Here is an 18,857-nt window from a genome sequence, read left to right as displayed (position 1 = left end):
TGGGGACCACCACGTGTGCATCATTACGTTCTGCTCTGCCCTCCCCGCCGCCCTGGCTGCCCTACGGCATCCCAGAGAAGATTGCAGAGGCACCTGAATGCCTTAAGGAATACGGGGGTATCTATATTCCTGCCACATCAGCATGCAAGGCTTTCCCCTGCGGACCACCCAGAGGGCAGACGAGGATGAAAGGGACAGTCTTCTCTGTCCTCATCCCTCCTTTGCCTCTCCTCACCTTCTGTACTCACCACTTTTGCCATCACTTTGCAAAGTGGGAACAGCAAGGGAGGAGGGCAATGGGGCCCGGGGCAGAGATGGAGTCCTCCTGTGGGGGAGATGGGGTGAGAAATCCCCTGCTTCCAGATGCTCTCAGCTGTGGCCGTTGTTTATCTCTGAAGGCCGTGTTTAAACTGGGCCTAGGTGTGAATCAGAGACCTTCTGTTCTCATGTGCAGAAAGCTAAAACTCGGGTCTCTCAAAGTACCTACATCACACCGTTCTGTATGAAATGTATTATGGTTTTTTGTTCATTGCTTTGTGCTGTGACTTCCCCAAATGTGAGGTCCGTGAACCACACTTTGAAAACAGAAACTACTGCCCTGTGCTTCTCTCTTCCACCTCCCAAATGGAAACTCCTGGTACAGCATTTCTTAATCTCGGGCTTCCGAGATTACCACACGGGTTGGGATGCCCCCAGGAACTGTTCAAGGCTCTCTCCTCCGGCCAATGCAATAGCTTTCATTTTTCCCGTTTTTAGAGGGGGGACAAGGGCTCAGCAGTGAGGCTCCCCCAAACTGCATGGGCCCAAATGTTGGAGCAGTCCCTGATTGATTTGTGGAAATTATCTCCTAAGCATCTCCCACGACTCCTTATTAGCCAGAGTCCCCTCATCCCAGGACCACACATCACCTCCAAACACGATGTGAGGGATTACCGGCAACTTATTGCTTGGGCGAGGCAAGGAATTGTTTTAAAAAAATTAAACACAAGCTGATCTGCACGTGTAAATGTAGAGGTAGAAAAAAAAAAAAAAATCACGAGAAGAGCATCCTCTCCAAAAGCAATCATTACTAACCTCCTTTGAAACGGTGTTCTTCACACACTACACGTTAGGAAATTGGCCGGATTAGTATTTCAACAGCCTTTAAAAAAAGGTGTTGCATGCTTATTCTCGCGTGATTAGTTTAAACCCAGTTAGTTAAACATATTTTGGGGTTTGCCGTTGCAGTTACAGCACTAAAAACAATTGCCAACAGATTCTTCTCAGTGTGTACTGGGGAGACTTCTCCCCTTTCTTAATCAAAGCCCGGGATTAATGTTCATGAGAACATCTAAGTATCAAGATGCTTTGATGGATGGATTTCATAATAATGAAGCAGCCTGATACATTCCGACCATATTAAAAATAATGGTAATAGCTGTCGTGTTTTAAGCACTAACTACGTCCCAGGCACTCGGCTCATTGCTATCCTGAGACGGGCACTAGTCTCTCTTTTTTGCCAGTAGGATTTACAGGACTTTGAAGAGGCTAACTAATGTGTCCAAGGAAACCAGACGCTAATCCATGTCTGATCCCAAGTCCAAAGAAGCAACGTCTTGCATCTACCAGCACGGGGTTAGATGGGCGCACAAGCGCCTGGGTGCGTGGCTGGGTCAGCTGGTGCCGCTTGGAGGAGAACAGGACTGAACATCAGCCAGTTGTGAAAGGCCTCCCACTGCTTTCCCATCCTGGCCTCTCCTTTGCAGGAGGTTGGTTTTCCTTTTCAGGCTCTAGCCTCTGGCTCCCTTCTGCCAGATGTGAATAAATTTCAGACATACCTCTACTGGGTCTTTAGCTGGATAATCTTTTATCTCTAACCATGGGAGGAGAGGTTCTGAAAGCATTTCAGCTGTCTCCCAGGGGGTAGAGATGTGGAAGAGGGCTGAGCCCAGGAAACCTCAGAAATGGAACGCTAGTTTTGCTTATGCTTAAGGGAAACCAGCTTTAATGCCTCTTGGGGTCTGTGGGAGCCCAGAGAGACTTCCTGCCCCCTCTCAGCCTGGTTCTGGGTGGGATGATGGGTGTATAGAGGCACTGCTGGGGCTTAAGAGCATCCTGAGATGTTCTCATGGATGCTGAGGGCGGATGGACAGGCAGTTTTTCCCACTCACCCACCCAGCTCTGGCACAGAGCACAGCCCCCCAAGGCCAAGGCTCTCCCCAAAACAAGGGTCCTCATCCAAAGCCCTACAGACATGCTGGATGGAGCCTATTTCTATCAGCTCACAGAGCCGGTGATAAACTCTTCAGCATCTGTGACAGCTGGTTGTTAAATACAGTCATGACTAAAAATAAAATTATATAAAATTACAAGTAAATGAAATATATATTAAAGACAATGTAATAAATATGAAAAACTTACCACTTCCCGATTATTTTGTTGCCTTTTATTGCTTTCCGGGCTCTCACTCATGTCTATTACATCCACATGGTGGAAATACTACACCGTGATGGGTTCCTGTGTGTCTCTTTCCAACTCTGCACTTGGTGGCCTCGAGTTAGCAGCTTAAAATAGGCCATCGTGGGAGTATTTACACCACAGGAACCAGCAAATGCTACAAACCGGGGCAGGGCTTTCACAAAGCTGGTTGTTAAATATTTACCAGCACAGAGCTGCGTCCAGGTACTTGTGACACCCTTTTTAGGTACTTCTGACACACTTTAGGTTATTCGTTTTTGTACTCTACCCTCCCTTTTCTAATACTCAATAATACATCAGAATAACTTTTATTTCTACCCAAGTAGCAAAATCTCCAACAATGAAGGGTGATCGTGGGCCCCCATCTCTCTGTCATTCCTGGAGCTTCATCTCTGTTCTAACAGTAAAGCCATGGGAAGGGGAGAAGGGCATCGAGGGTCCGTCCTGAGAGCGAGGCTGCAGCCTGGGCTGGCCCCTCGGGCCAGCAGCAGCAGCGGACACTTTCCTTCATAATCTAAACTCCCGAGCTGATGCTGGTGGGGTTTACGATCAGTGTTGCCCACTGCCTCTTAGGAATCCCCTGGGGAATTCTTGTTCAGTAGAAAGGGGCTTGGGCCCGTGAGGTATGAATTTCAGAAAGCTCCAAGAGAATGGAAGTATGGGGCAAGCAAAAAGAGCATGTCTTGCATTCACACCTGTGCTTTACCACATTCTGTCCATGTGACCGTAGGCAAATCAATAAATTCATGGAGCTTTAGTTTCTTTATAGAAAGGGAAACAAAAGTTACTGTGTTTTCATTTTGCTTTTTACACTTTCCTTTTTTTTAATAACATCAAGTGCTATCAACAGCTCACAGCTTTGACACCAGGAGAAAAGTGAAATCCATTATTATGTGTCTTTATACTATACTAAAATACTTTCGAAAAACACAATACTTTCATATATTTGTCAGTTCTTATCATTCATACAATAACCTTGAAAGGTCATTAGGCCTGTTTGACATTTGAAGAATCTGAAATTTACAGTAAGTAACTTATCTGAGATTACTCAGATAATACAGAGAGCCAAAATTCTAACCTACACTTGTTACTTTCAAAACTCTGCATCAACTATACTCCAATATAAAATAAAAATTTAAAGATAAATTTTAAAACTACATAAGTAAATAAATAAATAAACAAACTAAAAAACCAAAAACCTATGCAGCCGTTAGATTTATGATATTCTTTGACATAGTGGGTGCTAAGTCATTCATTCAAGAGCCACTTATGGGGACCAATAGACTCCAGGGACAGCCCTCACCGTCCATCCGCTGCTATTTATTGTCTGTGAAGCCGCTGGCCAGTCCTCCCTACTTCTGCCTGCAGCCCTGCTCTCAGAGGCCACACCAGCCTCCCCCAAACCCCATCTTGGTTGCTTGAAACCTGCCACTATGGGTGGTTCTAGCTAATTGAACTGCTGGAGAGTCAACAACCTGGGCATCACCCACCAGATCCAAGATTCATGAGCATATTCCGGGGCACAGACCTCCGAGAGGGGCTGGAAGAGTAAGATGCCTCTTCTTAGCTGTAGATAATTAAAGTTGGAGAAGCTCCAGACACACCACATGTAAGCGCCCCTGTTCCCGGTGCTCAGGTTGTAGCTTTAACTGCCCCCAAAAGAACTCCAAATTAGAGGTCACACCAAGAACCTGTACCTTGTAAAAATTTAAATCTGATGGCAAAACAAGTTATGTTCAGTAAAGACATTCTGGTAAATAGAGATAATGAAATGTACCTCCTGTCCCAATACTCAGGTCAGCCGTAACTACTGTCAACATTGTAGTGAACATTCTGATTTTTTTTTTTTTAATGCACAGAAATTAAGATTTTTGTTGCCTTTACCCCCCGGTGACTGCTTCTAAAATTAGCTTTGCAAGTGAGAAGCAAAGAATAACCACCACACTATTCAGAAGGCAATTTGCTCACTCATTTGTTTACTCACCAAACACTTGAGTATTATATGGCAGGCACAGTTCCAGGTGCTGGGAAACAGCAGTGGACAAACTCAATGGCCTTCAGGGAACCTATAGCCTGGGGACAGTGGAACACTGAAGAAACAAATACATATAAGAAGTCAACTTCTGACAAGTGCCATGACGGAAATGAACAAGGTGGAGGAAGTAAAGGGAAGTGAAAGATGCTTATGAACTGGATCTTGCGAAGCTCAGAGAGGACCTTTCTGAGAATATGCCCCTCACGTAAAGATAATGATGTAGATGATAGCAGCCTGATATAGGTCAGAAGTCGTCATGTAGGTGTATCTGTTAATCACTTAAATCCATGCTTCAATTTTGTTGTGAGCTGATGTCGATCAATTCTCAAAGTAAGCAAAGATCTTAGAGGTGATTTAATTTAACACCTTCACTTTATAAATGATGAGGATGATGTCAGGGCGGTGACTTAGCCAAAATCATGTTACTAGCAAAGAACAGAACTATGTCTAGAGGCTAACTTTTGTGACCCACAAATCCCATCTATTATTACTATAACATGCATCTCCTTTTAGAGAAGCATAATATAAAGAAATGTTGCTCTATATTGTTCCCATAAATACACTGTAATCAAATGTAATCAATTACATAGTATCTGGTATCTTTTTTTTTTTTCTCTGATGCAAAGTCTGGGGTGAAAGAAAGAAGAAGGGTTACCAAACGTAAAATAGGTGGCTAGTGGGAAGCAGCCGCATAGCACAGGGAGATCAGCTCGGTGCTTTGTGACCACCTAGAGGGGTGGGATAGGGAGGGTGGGAGGGAGGGAGATGCAAGAGGGAAGAGATATGGGAACATATGTATATGTATAACTGTTTCACTCTGTTATAAAGCAGAAACTAACACACCATTGTAAAGCAATTATACTCCAATGAAGATGTTAAAAAAAAAAAAAGACTATAAAAAAAAAAAAGAAAGAACAAGGGTTTTAGTGTCAGTTACATAACATCCGGATGCCTTTTCTTTTTCTTTTTCTTTCTTTTTTTTCTTTTTCTTTTTCTTTCTTTCTTTCTTTCTTTCTATCTTTCTCTCTCTTTCTCTCTCTCTCTCTCCCTCTCTCTCTCTTTTCTTTTTTTTCTTCCTTGTCATTCCCTAGCTGTGTGATTTGGAAAAGCTACTTAATCTTCTGAGCTTTAGTGTCCTTACTTATGAAACCAGGATGCATCATAAATGTGGTTTTTATTCCAATGTTTAAATGGAGAAAACAGTGAGAGGTTATAAGGGGAAAAAATAGCTTACATAGAATGATAAAAGTTAACGTCTTCCACACAGGGGAAATAGAGTCAAGCTTGCCAGTGGTTGGGTTTTTCTTGCAGCTGAGTAGGGCTCAGGTTAGTAACAGAAACCCTGGGTCAGTGTGTGGAGAAACCTGGTAACCAATCCAGCAGTTCGAAGCTGTATCGCTGTGGTTTTTCTCTTTAAGCAACCAAACCTTCCGGTTTTCTTTGGTGCCTGTTTTCTAACACTTGCTTTATTTATTGCATCATCAGCTGTGTGGTAGTGGTATCATTTTTACCAGTGAACTGGATTATCCCTCTGCAAATCTCCCTGGGGTTCTTGGAAAATTATCTGAAATTGATCACAGCCAGGACATTTTGAAGGAAATACCCAACTAAGAAATCATTGACTGTTCTGCACAGTTTGCAGAGGTGTTAGGAAGATCTTAAGAGTCTCTTTAGAAAGGTCAATTTAAAGGTCTATTTTTAGGTCTCAGAGATCTCCATGGAATGCTCATTTTCTTAGAACACTGAAACAGACAGGAAGAAGCCTAATTTTAATGTGTTTGAGACTTTAGCTCTGAGGCTCCTCAAGCAGGCTGCTCTTTTCCTATCCCAGCTGGGGGTATCCCGCAGACCAAGCAGTAGTGGTCTGACCCAGCGAGAAGATGTGGCTCCATCCCCAGCAAGGGAATCACACTCTTCCCAGATACCAGTCCCCTCCAACTCAAGGCTGCTTTCCTCTGCTTTGCAGCCCCTGCAGGCATTTCTGCCCAGAAAAATGCATTCTCACTGTGGCTAGTTGGCAGCAACATTTCGAGAGGTATGGGCAATGCAGCCAGTGACAGATGGCCCCGAGAAGGGACACCGGCCTGCAGAGGAAAGAAACCTGGTACCGCAATCTCGCTTCCCTCTTGCCTCTGCAAAGAAATTTTCTTTCTTCTTTCTTTCCTTTCCTTTTTTTTTTTTTTTTAAGAAAATAAGATATGAGTCAGCATTAAATGTGGCAAGAATAAAAATGAATATTTCTGTGCTGGTGACTATGTGTCTGAGTTCATGGGCTTGTTGGCATCTAAGGTCATGGACCTCATCATTAAAGACAGGATCACAATGAAAACTCACCTATAGGTGAATCAGTAGAACTCTTTGTAATCTAAGTAAAAAAAAAAAAAAAAAAATAGCATAAGCATGGACTTCCCTGGTGGTGCAGTGGTTAAGAATCCGCCTGCCGATGCAGGGCACACGGGTTCGATCCCTGGTCCGGGAAGATCCCACATGCTGCGGAGCAACTAAGCCCGTGAGCCACAACTACTGAGCCTGTGTGCCACAACTACTGAAGCCCGCGCGCCTAGAGCCTGTGCTCCACAACAAGAGAAGCCACCGCAATGAGAAGCCTGCGCACCACAACGAAGAGTAGCCCCTGCTCGCCGCAACTAGAGAAAGCCCGTGCGCAGCAACGAAGACCCAACACAGACCAAAAAAAAAAAAAAAAAAAGTACAGGCAAATATAGCCATTATTATTATTACTATTACTATTAAGAGGGAGTAAAATATACCATCTCAAAATATACCAGTTTAGTATATTGATTATTCTGAATTAAGTTCACTTGAAAAACAGCTGGTACAAGACACACTGACCCTCCTTTTTCCCCCTGAAAGCAGGAAATAAATGTCCCATGTGAAGTGATCCTCCCTGTACCAGGCGGGTAGAAAGACATCCTTATCACCAGAGATAGGGAATTCAAGGCTGAGAAGGCTGTGTAAACAAATCTTGTTACTTGCTCACTAATTTACTGCCCCAAGCCCACACTTCTTCGTGTTGTGGATTCTTCACAAATTTACTGTTTCTCTGTCTAAAAGGTATAAAAGCTGCTTGCTTTAGTCACTTCTTTGAGTCTCATATTTTTATGGACTCCCTTCCATACAAAAATTCAATTTGTTTTTCTTCTGTTCAATGTGTCTTGCGTCAATTTAATGATTAGATCAGCCAAAGAACTTAGAAGGAAAGAGGAAAAGTTTTCCTCCCCTGCATTACAAATATGGCAAAAAAGCATCTCCATGGAGAAAAGTGCATAATAACTCTAGCAATGACTAGATTAGATGAGGGGTTTTTCATGGGATAAACAACTTCTTCAGAAAAGTGTAGAATTCCATGGGATTCTACACACACACGCACACACACACACACACACACGCACACACGCGCGCACACACACACGCACACACACGCACACACAGACGCACGCACACACGCACACACACACGCACACACACAGACGCACGCACACACGCACGCACACACACGCACACACACACACACGCACACACACACGCACACACAGACGCACGCACACACACAGACGCACACGCACACACACGCACACACACACACGCACACACACACACACGCACACACACGCACACACAGAGCAGTGATTCTCAAGCCTGAGCATACCTAACACTTAACAGCTCGTAAAAAAATGCAGATTCCTGAATCCCACCCCTAGATAGTCTGATTAAATAAGTCTGGGGGTACAACCCAGAACTCTCTATTTTAGCAAGCTCACCAAATGCTTCTGATGCAAGAATCAGGTCCCTGGACCAACTTCAGAAATCCTAGCATCCCCAAAGGGAAAGAACACTTAGTGCGAAATATACGAAGTAAAACTGCAGGAACATTGGTATCACATTTCCAAAGCCGATGTTCACATTTTAAAACATTTGACTCTAAGCATGTGTACAGGACTCTCAATCTAATGTTCCATCTTCACGTTCCCCAAACAGCAGCAACCGCTTTAAAAAACAGTCCCAGGAGAAAGAGAAAAACTGTCAGTGCCACTACTTTATATAAAGCATCTCAGGGGGAATGAAGACACACAACACTTTCAATTAAGGCAACTTTGTAGCTCAGAGCTCTGTTTAGTTCACTTAATAGAAGAGATTCTTGTGGTCCTAACAGAAATATTTCCCATGATTTGAGGTCTGTACAAAAGCCCTCTATGTGTCTGGAGGTGCCTGAACTACTCCTTCTTTAAGGGTCTTCTGTTGTTGTTTGTAAAAAGTACTGTTAAAATATCATACTTTTTCTTGAGAAAGAAAGAGATATTGACCAAGCTGGGACTGTTGGTTACCCTAATTACTATTCTACCTTTACTCACAGCCTTTTTTTTTTTTTTCTTTACCTTGGGCAAATTATTTAATCTATGCTTCAGTTTCCTCACCCATAAAATGAGGATGATAATAGTTTATTTTATCAATTCTAAGATGAACATTTTCCCCATATTTTAATATCGCTGAAATCAGAGTGCATCTCACCATTGAAAATTTTTTATAAAGCATTGTGTCCTAGATTAATTGGCAGATTTTTCTTAGGGGTGCATAAAATAATGGAGTGTCTTATAATGAGGATGTCTTAGGTTAGATGAAATATGATAATAATATGGATATCCTAAGGTTTTGTGAGGGTTAACTGAGTCAAAAACAAAATACTTAGAACTGTGACTCGCTAATAATTAATCACTCGATAAATATAATCTATTAATACTCTCACCCATGGATGGATTATAAATTAACTAGTCCCTCCTTGGTGGCCCTTTAGATTGCCTCCACTATTCCTACCATTATATTCTGCATCAAATCTCTTTGTATGTAAACCTTTAAGTGCACCTCTAATTAGGACAGATTCCTAGAAATGGAATTACCAGGTCAGAAAGCAAGGACCTATTGAAAGGATGGACTTAAGAAAGTCAGTCAAACCTGGGTTAGGATCACCAAAGGATCTTCGTCATTTTACTTAATCCTTCTACATCTCAATTTTTGCATATATCAAATGGGGATAATAATAAAATTCACGGGTGTTACAGAGAAAAACTACAGGCCCAGAATGGCATCACTTGGGCTAAAGCCCAAGATATCAAGCCTCGACTTCATACCTCACCTATTTGCAGTTTCAACCTCCCCTGGAAATGTAATCTTAATCAACCAGTCTGGAATTTTCTGGTCAGCACCAGTGACATCCTCTATCACGTGGGCCCTTTCCATTCCCCCCGCGACCCCCAGAGGAAGAAGAGGCCAGCTGTTTGATAAAATCCCTGCTGTTCCCTTACCCACTCCCCCCCCCAAAAAAGTGTCCTGGCCTGAAAATAATCCTTTCCTTTCTTTTGCTAATAGCTCCCTTGTCCCGCCCGTCTCTCTATAATAACCCTCCATTTTGTATAACCCCTTGGGGTGCCTTTTAGTTGCAAGGTTGGGTGCTGCCCAGTTCAGGAACCGAGAGCTTCAAATTTACTCGGTGGAATTTTGTTTTTTTAACACAGGCATATTGTGAGGTTTAAATAAAATGATGCAATTAGACAGCATACAGTACTGGCCCAGAGTAAGTTAAAAATGAATGTAAGCTATTCTCCTGGGACGTTGAGACCCCGGCAGGACGCAGGGCTTCTCGCCAGCTTTGGAGGGGTCTGCGCTGTACTGCTTGAAATCACCAGTTTCCAACAGTGACCCCGTGTGGCCATAATAGAAACAGCATGCGCGGAAAGGAGGCCTGTGCCGTCAGAATTGATGAGATTCCCTCAGTTCTTTCTCCCGGTGTTGGTTGACCGGACCGTCCGCTGGCAGAAGCCTGTGCCTGGGATTCTTGAACAACCTGAGATAGACAGACTCAGGGAAGGGGTAAGGGGCTCCGCCGATCTGCATAGAACGGCCTGAGCGACTGCTCTAAATGTGGACAGCAGATGATCTCCTAGATACCAAGGAACTGGGGAAACAGTTTATCATCGTTTCTGTGGAAACTGCATAGGAACAGTTGATCTCCCTGCATAATATAACCATGAGACACCACTTTGGCAGTCGTATTTGTCCATTATAAATCCCAACGAATTCTAAGACTGAATTTTAGTGAGTGTTTGGGATGGGCAGCTGATACCCAGGCTATAATTCACCAAAGGCCTCCTGGCTTGAACTTCTGGAGCAGCCAGGAGTTTATATAATGAGCACATTGAATATATTCAACAACTGGCTTGTCAGATGATCAATTTTCATATTTTCATCGATTGTATGTCACAGGACATCATGCCAACCTTAATTCCCTGGTTTCTACAACCTACTCATAAAGATTAACTAAAAGAGAATATGATTTTAAAAGAAGCTTTTAGTTTCTTAAGTAGATAGCTTCTAGAACTACAGAACTGCAAATAACAGCTGAAAAATGGCTATAAACCATAAAACCCAAAGACATGGATGTGAATGGTCAGTTTGAATTATAATAAATTTAGAATACGTAATCATAAAACTTTACATGATTTTTCAATGTAGTTTGACCATATAGCATTGAAGAATGTATATAATAACTTCAAAAACCAAGTTATATGGAAAATCTAAAATGCTTCAAGGTACATACTTCCTTTTCTGCCCATATATACATGATAAATAAAGTTTAAAGGTGTGAAATGCAGACAAAGAAAGTAAGTCTCCCTGCCTGCCCCTGGTCATTAGAGCCTCAATTCATCTCCTTGGAGGCAAGCTGTAGATTTGAGACATTTTACATTTTTTAATGAAGGAGTATTTTAAATCTTTAAAATTAAATTTAGAGTTATAATGTTTTAAAATGGTTAAAAGTTCAAAAGCTGCACAAGGTATAAACAATCCCCTCCCACACTTGTCTTCCAGCCTTTCAATCCCATCTCCAAAGTCAACAAAGGCTTCCAGATCTTTTGTGTGTCCTTCCAGAGATAGTCTGTACACACACAAGCAAATGTGTGTGTGTGTGTTTAGTGTCCTACCCCGTTTGCTTTACTTAGCAATTTTAACAATATATCTTTTTTAAATAAAAAAATTGTTTTAATTGAAGTATAGTTGATTTACAATATTGTGTTAGTTTCTGCTGTACAGCAAAGTGATTCAGTTATACACATATATATTCTTTTTCATATTCTTTTCCATTATGGTTTATTACAAGATATTGAATTAACAATGTATCTTGAAGATTGTCCCAGTTCAGCAGATAAAGAGTCTCCTCTTTCATTTAGGTTATTTATTTTCTCTCCCTCTAAGAGAAAGTATGTCTCTACAATAAATTTCTAGAAATAGAATTGCAAAGGTTATATGCATTTGTAATTCTGAAAAGTATTACCAAGCTTTCTGAAGGAAATTTCGAAAAGGTTCGACTGGTTCAAAGAAAGTCACACATAGTTGACATTTTAATTTTCATTCCAAAGCCCGGTTTCATAAACAATGGAAAGGTAACTTTAGTCTCATCTCTGTCCAAATTATCTTAATTCCAAACTGGTAGAAGATTAATAAATTCTTTGTCTTCAAACATGTAAAATTATCATAAAAAGTCTGTTTACTGTATAGGGAGCAAATGGAAGAAAATGGCTATCAAACCAAGTGGAAATGAAAACTAATAGGTCAGCTTGTGAATAGACGCCCTGCATCAGCACAAGTGCTTTAAAATTTAGTTCATAATTCAATGAATTGTGAACCTATTATGTTCTTACTGCCAGAGGGTCAGGGATGAGTGAGTCCCAATCCCTATAACATCAACCTGCTCACAATCTTGAGAGAGACAGACAGACAGATGGACACAGAGAGAGAGAGACAGAGAGAGAGAGAGAACCGCTCTTGTCTGTTCCAGCGGCGCACCCCTCTCCCTCACAACACACCGCACCTTTTTGGGAACGTCTGCTTCAGGCTTCCCTTCCTGTCTAGCATTTACCACTAGACACAACTTACCTATGGACACAACTTACCTATTTTCGCCTCAGCAGAAGGTGGATCCCTGAGGGCAGAAACGCGGTTCACTCTTCTTTTTTCACTTTTTTAATAATTAATTTTTATTGGAGTATAGTTGCTTTACAATGTTGTGTTAGTTTCTGCTGCACAGCAAAGTGAATCACCTCTATGTATACATATATCCCCTCTTTTTTGGCTTTCCTTCCCATTTAAGTCACCTCAGAGTGTTGAGTAGAGTTCCCTGTGCTACACAGTGGGTTCTCATTAGTGATCTATTTTATACATAGTATCAGTAATGTATATGTGTCAATCCCAATCTCCCAATTCATCCCTCTCCCCCTCCCCCCTTGGTATCCCTATGTTTGTTCTCTACGTCTGAGTCTCTATTTATGCTTTGCAGCTAAGATCATCTGTACCATTTTTCTAGATTCCACATATATGTGTTAATATACGATACTTGTTTTTCTCTTTCTGACTCACTTCACACTGTATGACAGTCAACATGGTTTTCTCTTGATATAAACCTTATAGCACCTTATAGTACTGGCACAGAATTTTAAGGGAATATGTTTTAATTGAATTCTAAGTCTTGGTGTTGTGAGGAAAGAGAAGATCCCATGCTCCTCTTCCTGCAGTTTAGCAGACGAAAATGACAAAAGCAAGAACTTGAGTTTCCTTCCTAAGGACACACATAGCAGATTCGGGTCGAGGCAGGACCAGAATGCAGCCTCCTGACTCCCAGGCTACTGCTCTTGTTCCCACTTCCTGATGCTTTTGCCTAATCTCCGGTTACTAGCCAGGGGTTGCCCTCATGCAAGGTGCTAGGCTGAGCTTTGAAGAACAGCTATGAGACTGGTTCTCTGGGCTTAAGCAATGCATGAATGGATGGGTGGGATTAAGAGAAATATATATTTCTGTTTACCAACATATAAACAAGTTTTTCTGCACGTGTTGGTCAAAAGCTAGTGAAAGGGGTTGGTGAGCTTTCCTTGCTGCCGAGAGATGAAAACCTGGGCCAGGTAGACCATTTCGTGCCCTAAGGGCCATTTCCTGATTAGATGATGTGATGCAGAGAAGGCAGCAGAAGCCTACAGTTCCACCTTTGACTGAACACTCAGGCATTTGATAAAGGAGATTAAGTCTCTAGCATCAGCTCCGTGGTTGCACGTGGTGTAACCGAGCAGGACTCTACGAGGCCTTCCCAGAATAGACCACCACCCGTGTCTTCCGCCTGCCTTTTGTCTGTAGAAGAACTTTAGTCGAAAAATAAATTTAATCAGAGAAGTGAGAAAATGCAGAAAGAAAGGAAAACAGTCAAGCAAACAAAATAATAATACTTTAGCCATTAAACAAAGTCAAGGACATTTAGTTCCTCCTCAAAGACTGTAGATACTCTTCTGAGCCATGTCCTTTGAGCTGTTTTGCAGCTGCTGAAACCCCCTCCAGGTGGAAGAAGTTAACTGTATGCTGCCCACAAGCACACAGACCCCAGACCGGTTGGAACCAGAAGGTTGATGACGCTGACTCGCAATTACCTCACCACCAGCCAATCAGAAGAGTGTCCACAAGTTGATCACCCCCTGCTCCTTTAACAGTATAAGACTCCTCACTACCCCCTCCAGGGTGGGTCACACAGTCTTGAGGGCATTAGCCCGCTGTGGCCCCCTTTGCCTGGCAAAGCAATGAAAACTACTCTTTCCACTTCACCCAAAATTGTCTCTGTGTTTCTATTCGGCACCGGTGAACAGAGGGCGAGTTTCGACAACAATAGGAGGGCAGGGATCTCAGACATTTGTGCATGAGAACCGTGGATTTTACTCAAAGATGATTTGAAGGGAAAAGTAAATTACGGCATCCTTCGGTATCCTCAAGGGATTCGTTCCAGGATCCCTGCAGATTGCAAAATCCACAGATGCTTAAGTCCCTTATAGAAAGTGGCACAGTATTTGCGTACAACCTACACGCATCTTCCCGTATGCAGTCCACCCTTGAACAATAAGGAGGTTGGGGTGCTGACCCCTGGGAAGTGCAAAATCTACATATAGCTTTTTTTTTTAATTTAAATTTTATTTTTAAAAATTTATTTATTTTTGGTTGCATTGGGTCTCTGTTGCTGTGCATGGGCTTTCTCTAGTTGAGTCGAGAGGGGGGCTTCTCATTGTGGTGGCTTCTCTAGTTGCAGAGCATGAGCTCTAGGCATGTGGGTTTCAGTAGTTGTGGCACCCGGGCTCAGTAGTTGTGGCGCACGGGCTTAGTTGCTCTGCGGCATGTGGGATCTTCCCAGACCAGGGATCGAACCCGTGTCCCCTGCATTGGCAGGCGGATTCTTAACCACTGCGCCACCAGGGAAGTCCCCACATATAGCTTTGAACTCCTCCAAAACTTAACTACTAACAGCCTATTATTGACTGGAAGCCTTCCCAATAACATAAACAGTCAGTTAACAGATATTTTATATGTTTTATATATTATATACTGTATTCTTAGAATAAAGTAAGCTAGAGAAAAGACAATGTTATTAAGGAAGTCATAAGGAAGAGAAAATACATTTACTGTATCGGATTTATCGGTATTGTAAGCTTATGTCATCTGTTTATAAGATGAATTGTCTGTCGGTACCTACATCAATACTGTTTTATATGATAAAAAACACTGTAGATGTCATACATATTACTAACGCTAGCCATCAAATATGAAAAGATAATGTGAAAAGGAAATTTGTATTTATTTACAGGTAGAACAATTCTGCATTGATAATGAGGAAGCAGCAATATGATTACTTTATGGTCGCCTAGTGGCATGGATAAGATTGCTTCACAGCTCACATGCACTAATGAATGAATCATAAAATTTTATGGCATACAGTGTTACAATCATAGTCATAATACAGTATTGGAAACATTGTTACATTTTTTAAAAAACCACTTACCTAGGATGATAGGCTGATACACAACTTCTCCAATTACGAGACGGAGGCATACAGTATGGTAATGTAATTCTTTGAAAGCAAAGCTATAAAAGAGTAAGGAAACTAACTCATTATTAATTTCATATTAAATATCACTCACCTTATGCCTATGTAAGGATAGACTAGTATCTACATATAGTTTATGAATTCATAACGTAAACTTTTTCTTATTTTTCTTGATATTTCTAGGCTATGAGTTTCACCTGTAAGTTTTTGCAAATTGTCACAAATGTCCAGAAAACTTTCCGATATATTTATTGAAAAAAATTCACATGTCAGTAGACTCACGCAGTTCAAAGCCGTGTTGTTCAAGAGCCAACTGTACTTTAAATCATCTCTACATTACTTATAATACCTAATACACTGTAAATGCTATGTAAATAGTTGCCTTCATGGGGAAAATTCAAGTTTGGCTTTTTAGAACTTTCTGGAATTTTATTTTTCAAATGTTTTCCATTTGTGATTGGTTGAACCTGCAGATGTGGAACCGGTGGATAGAGAGGGCTGACTAATTTAATTCTATAGTGAGGAAAAGTGTTATTTTTCTATTGCAGCAAAAATATAAATATTGTAGAGAATGAAAATTTTTCATGATTTTACAGATAAAAAACATTTCACAGAAATTGCAAGATTGTGATAGCTCATTCCTTTCAAAATCCCCGTGACTATAAGTTTGCTTTTCTTTGCTAGTAAAGCTTTCCCTGGCACCTCTGCTTGCTGAGTTGTTCTCAGTTGATATATTCAGCTTTGAATGTGAAAATCCTTCTTGGTGACTTGAACAGGAAACCAGGATCTGAAAAGGCATTAGTAAGGTAGCCGGACAATTTATCATCCGAATGGGAACACTTTTGAGAGTGAAAGAGTGTGGAGTTAATAATTACATGGGCACAACCTGAATATATGGTTTCTGGAGCCTTATATCACACACATTCACGTTTTATCAAAGACTAGCTTACCGTGTAAAAAGTATTTTAGGGGCATATGAAATGTAGACACAATTTAAGAATTTGCTACTTCTTTTTCTATTGGCTTTCCAATCTGCATAGGATTCCTTTTTCTTTTCAATGATAAAAATAATACCTGTTTGTTTTTTAAAAAAATACCAAGATGCTAAAAGTCTCTTGTTTCTATGCCCCTCAGCCCCTACTTTCCCATTTATTGTCTCAGCGTTCTGAAAGATAGAAGTCCAAAGTGAAGGTGTTATCAGGGTTACATTCCCTCTGAAACCTACACAAGAATTCTTTCTTGTCTGTTCCCAGCTTCTGTGGTTTGCTGGCCATCTTTGGTGTTCTTTGTTTTTTGGCTACATCGCTCCAATCTCTGCCTTGTTATCGCCTGTTATTCTCCCTGTGTGTCTGACTTTACATGGCTGTCTTCTTATAAGGACACCAGTTACACCTCCCCTACTCCAGTAGACATCATCTTAACTGATTACATCTGTAATAACCCTATTTCAAAATAAGGTCACATTCTGAGGTCCTGGGGGTTAGGACTTCAACGTATCTTTTTTTGGTGGAGGCACAATTCAATCCATAATAGAAGGTAAAGTCGTAAGTCAATAAATTAAGGCTGCCATCTGTAACAAATATTCAGTAATACCTCGAAGTTTGGTTGTTTTTTCCCATGTTTGAGATAATCTATGGGGGTAATTTTTTTTTTATTGAAGTAGAGTTGATTTACAATGTTGTGTTAACTTTTGCTGCGCAGCAAAGTGATTCAGTTTTTTATATATATATATATATATTTATATATATATATATATGTTCTTTTTCATATTCTTTTCCACTATAGTTTATCACAGGATATTGAATATAGTTCCCCGTGCTATACAGTAGGACCTTGTTGCTTACCCATTCTATATATAATAGTTTGTATCTGTCAGTCCCAACCTCACATTCCATCTCTCCCCCATCCACCCTCCTCCTTGGCAATATGGGGGTAATTACTGATGGACGTAGAGAAACCTGAATGAACTGACCTCAGCTAACCAGAACCTCCAACTTATTGACCAGAATGTATTTGCACTGGCCTTTCCAAAAGAGCAGTCATTAACAAGAAAAGAATCAGATAACATGAGTGTAACTTTTTATTAAACATTGAGTAGATACAAAATAACATTCATAAACATGTGTACGGTAAGAAGAATTCTAATACAATGAGCCACTGTAGCCCCACCACACAGTTTAAAGAATAAAACACTACCATTATCCTTCAAGAACCCTATATTTAATTTCTAATGGCTAAATTAATATGTTGACACATGCTTATTATAAAACCTTTTTATAATTAGAATTCTACTGAGCAAAAATAGAATGGAATAAGTAAATACAATGGAAAATGAGAAGTATTGATAAGAATGCGCAGAAATTGGAACACTCATATGCTAGTGATGAGAATGAAAATGATGCAGCTGCTTTGGAAAATAGCCTGCAGTTCCTCAAAAAGTTAAAACATATGACCCAGCAATTCTACTCCTAGGTATACACCCAAGAGAAGTGAAAACATATGTTCACACAAAAAATTGTACATGAAAGTTCATAGCAGCACAAAAAGGTGGAAACAACCCAAAACAAACAGCCCAAATGCCCCTTAAGTGATGACAGGATAACCACCTGTGGCATATTCATACAATGGAGTATTATTCAGCCATAGAAAGGAATAAGGTACTGATAGATGCTACAACATGGACGAACCATGAAACCATTATACCAAGTGAAAGAAGCCAGTCACAAAAAAACACACATTGTATGATTCCATTTGTATGAAATGTCCAGAAAGGCAATTCCGAGGACACACATAGTAGGTACGTGGTTATTTAGGGCTGGGGGGAGTGTGGTGATTAGGGGTGGTAGCTAGCCGGCACAAGGTTTCTTTTGGAGGTGATGAAGTGTTCTAAGCATGACTGTGATTATTGCCCATCTCTGTGAATATACTAAAAACCATCGAATGGTACACCTAAAGGGGTGAATTGTGTAGTATATGACTTAAATCTCAGTCAAACCATTACAGAAAGAGAGAAAGAGGGAGCGAGGAGGGGAGGGAGGGAGGAAGGAAGGGGAGGAAGAGAGGGAGAGAAAAAAACCCTGAACAAGGAAACCTAGGTTTAACTTCCATTTCTGCCCTTGCCTGGCTGTAGAACTTTAGGAATGTTACTCAACGTCTCTACGCCTTAACCTCCCCATAAATAAATGGAGATAAGAGTTCCTACGTCACAGGCCTGTTGTAAGGATTAAAAAAGTCAACCCACATAGAGCACTTAGAACAGTGTTTGGTAAAGAAAAAGTGTTACCGTTTATCGTCTTCTAAGTATAGATTCGCAAGTCAGTGCTCCTTCCTCATGCCCTTGCTCTCTGGTTCTATTTTCATGACTCAGTTTGAAAGAGTAGGTGGCGTGCTCGTTCTCCTGCGAGCCTTCTTTTAGAGAACCGTGGGAGAGGGGAAATCAGACACGTG

At 41.1% G+C, this 18,857-nt stretch overlaps 1 long non-coding RNA gene across 2 annotated transcripts; it reads right to left on the bottom strand.

Moving 5' to 3' along the window:
* Positions 1-293: 293 nt before the first annotated feature.
* LOC309626304 lies at positions 294-18,817 on the bottom strand. 2 transcript variants are annotated; one of them, XR_014243097.1, is made up of 4 exons: positions 18,694-18,817; positions 15,366-15,448; positions 4,438-6,857; positions 294-416 (listed from the first exon to the last, which is right to left on the bottom strand). It is a non-coding gene; the product is annotated as an uncharacterized lncRNA (long non-coding RNA). The 2 variants fall into 2 exon arrangements; XR_014243098.1 differs by lacking the exon at positions 18,694-18,817 and having other exon boundaries at positions 4,438-4,547; positions 6,827-6,857; positions 15,366-17,372.
* Between the last annotated feature and the right edge of the window lie 40 nt (positions 18,818-18,857).

Source organism: Balaenoptera borealis (genome assembly GCF_965194805.1).
Source record: "Balaenoptera borealis genome assembly, chromosome: 3".
NCBI classification, from domain to species: domain Eukaryota; kingdom Metazoa; phylum Chordata; class Mammalia; order Artiodactyla; family Balaenopteridae; genus Balaenoptera; species Balaenoptera borealis.
Note: the sequence above shows the minus strand (reverse complement) of the source record. Positions and strands in the feature narration are given on the sequence as shown.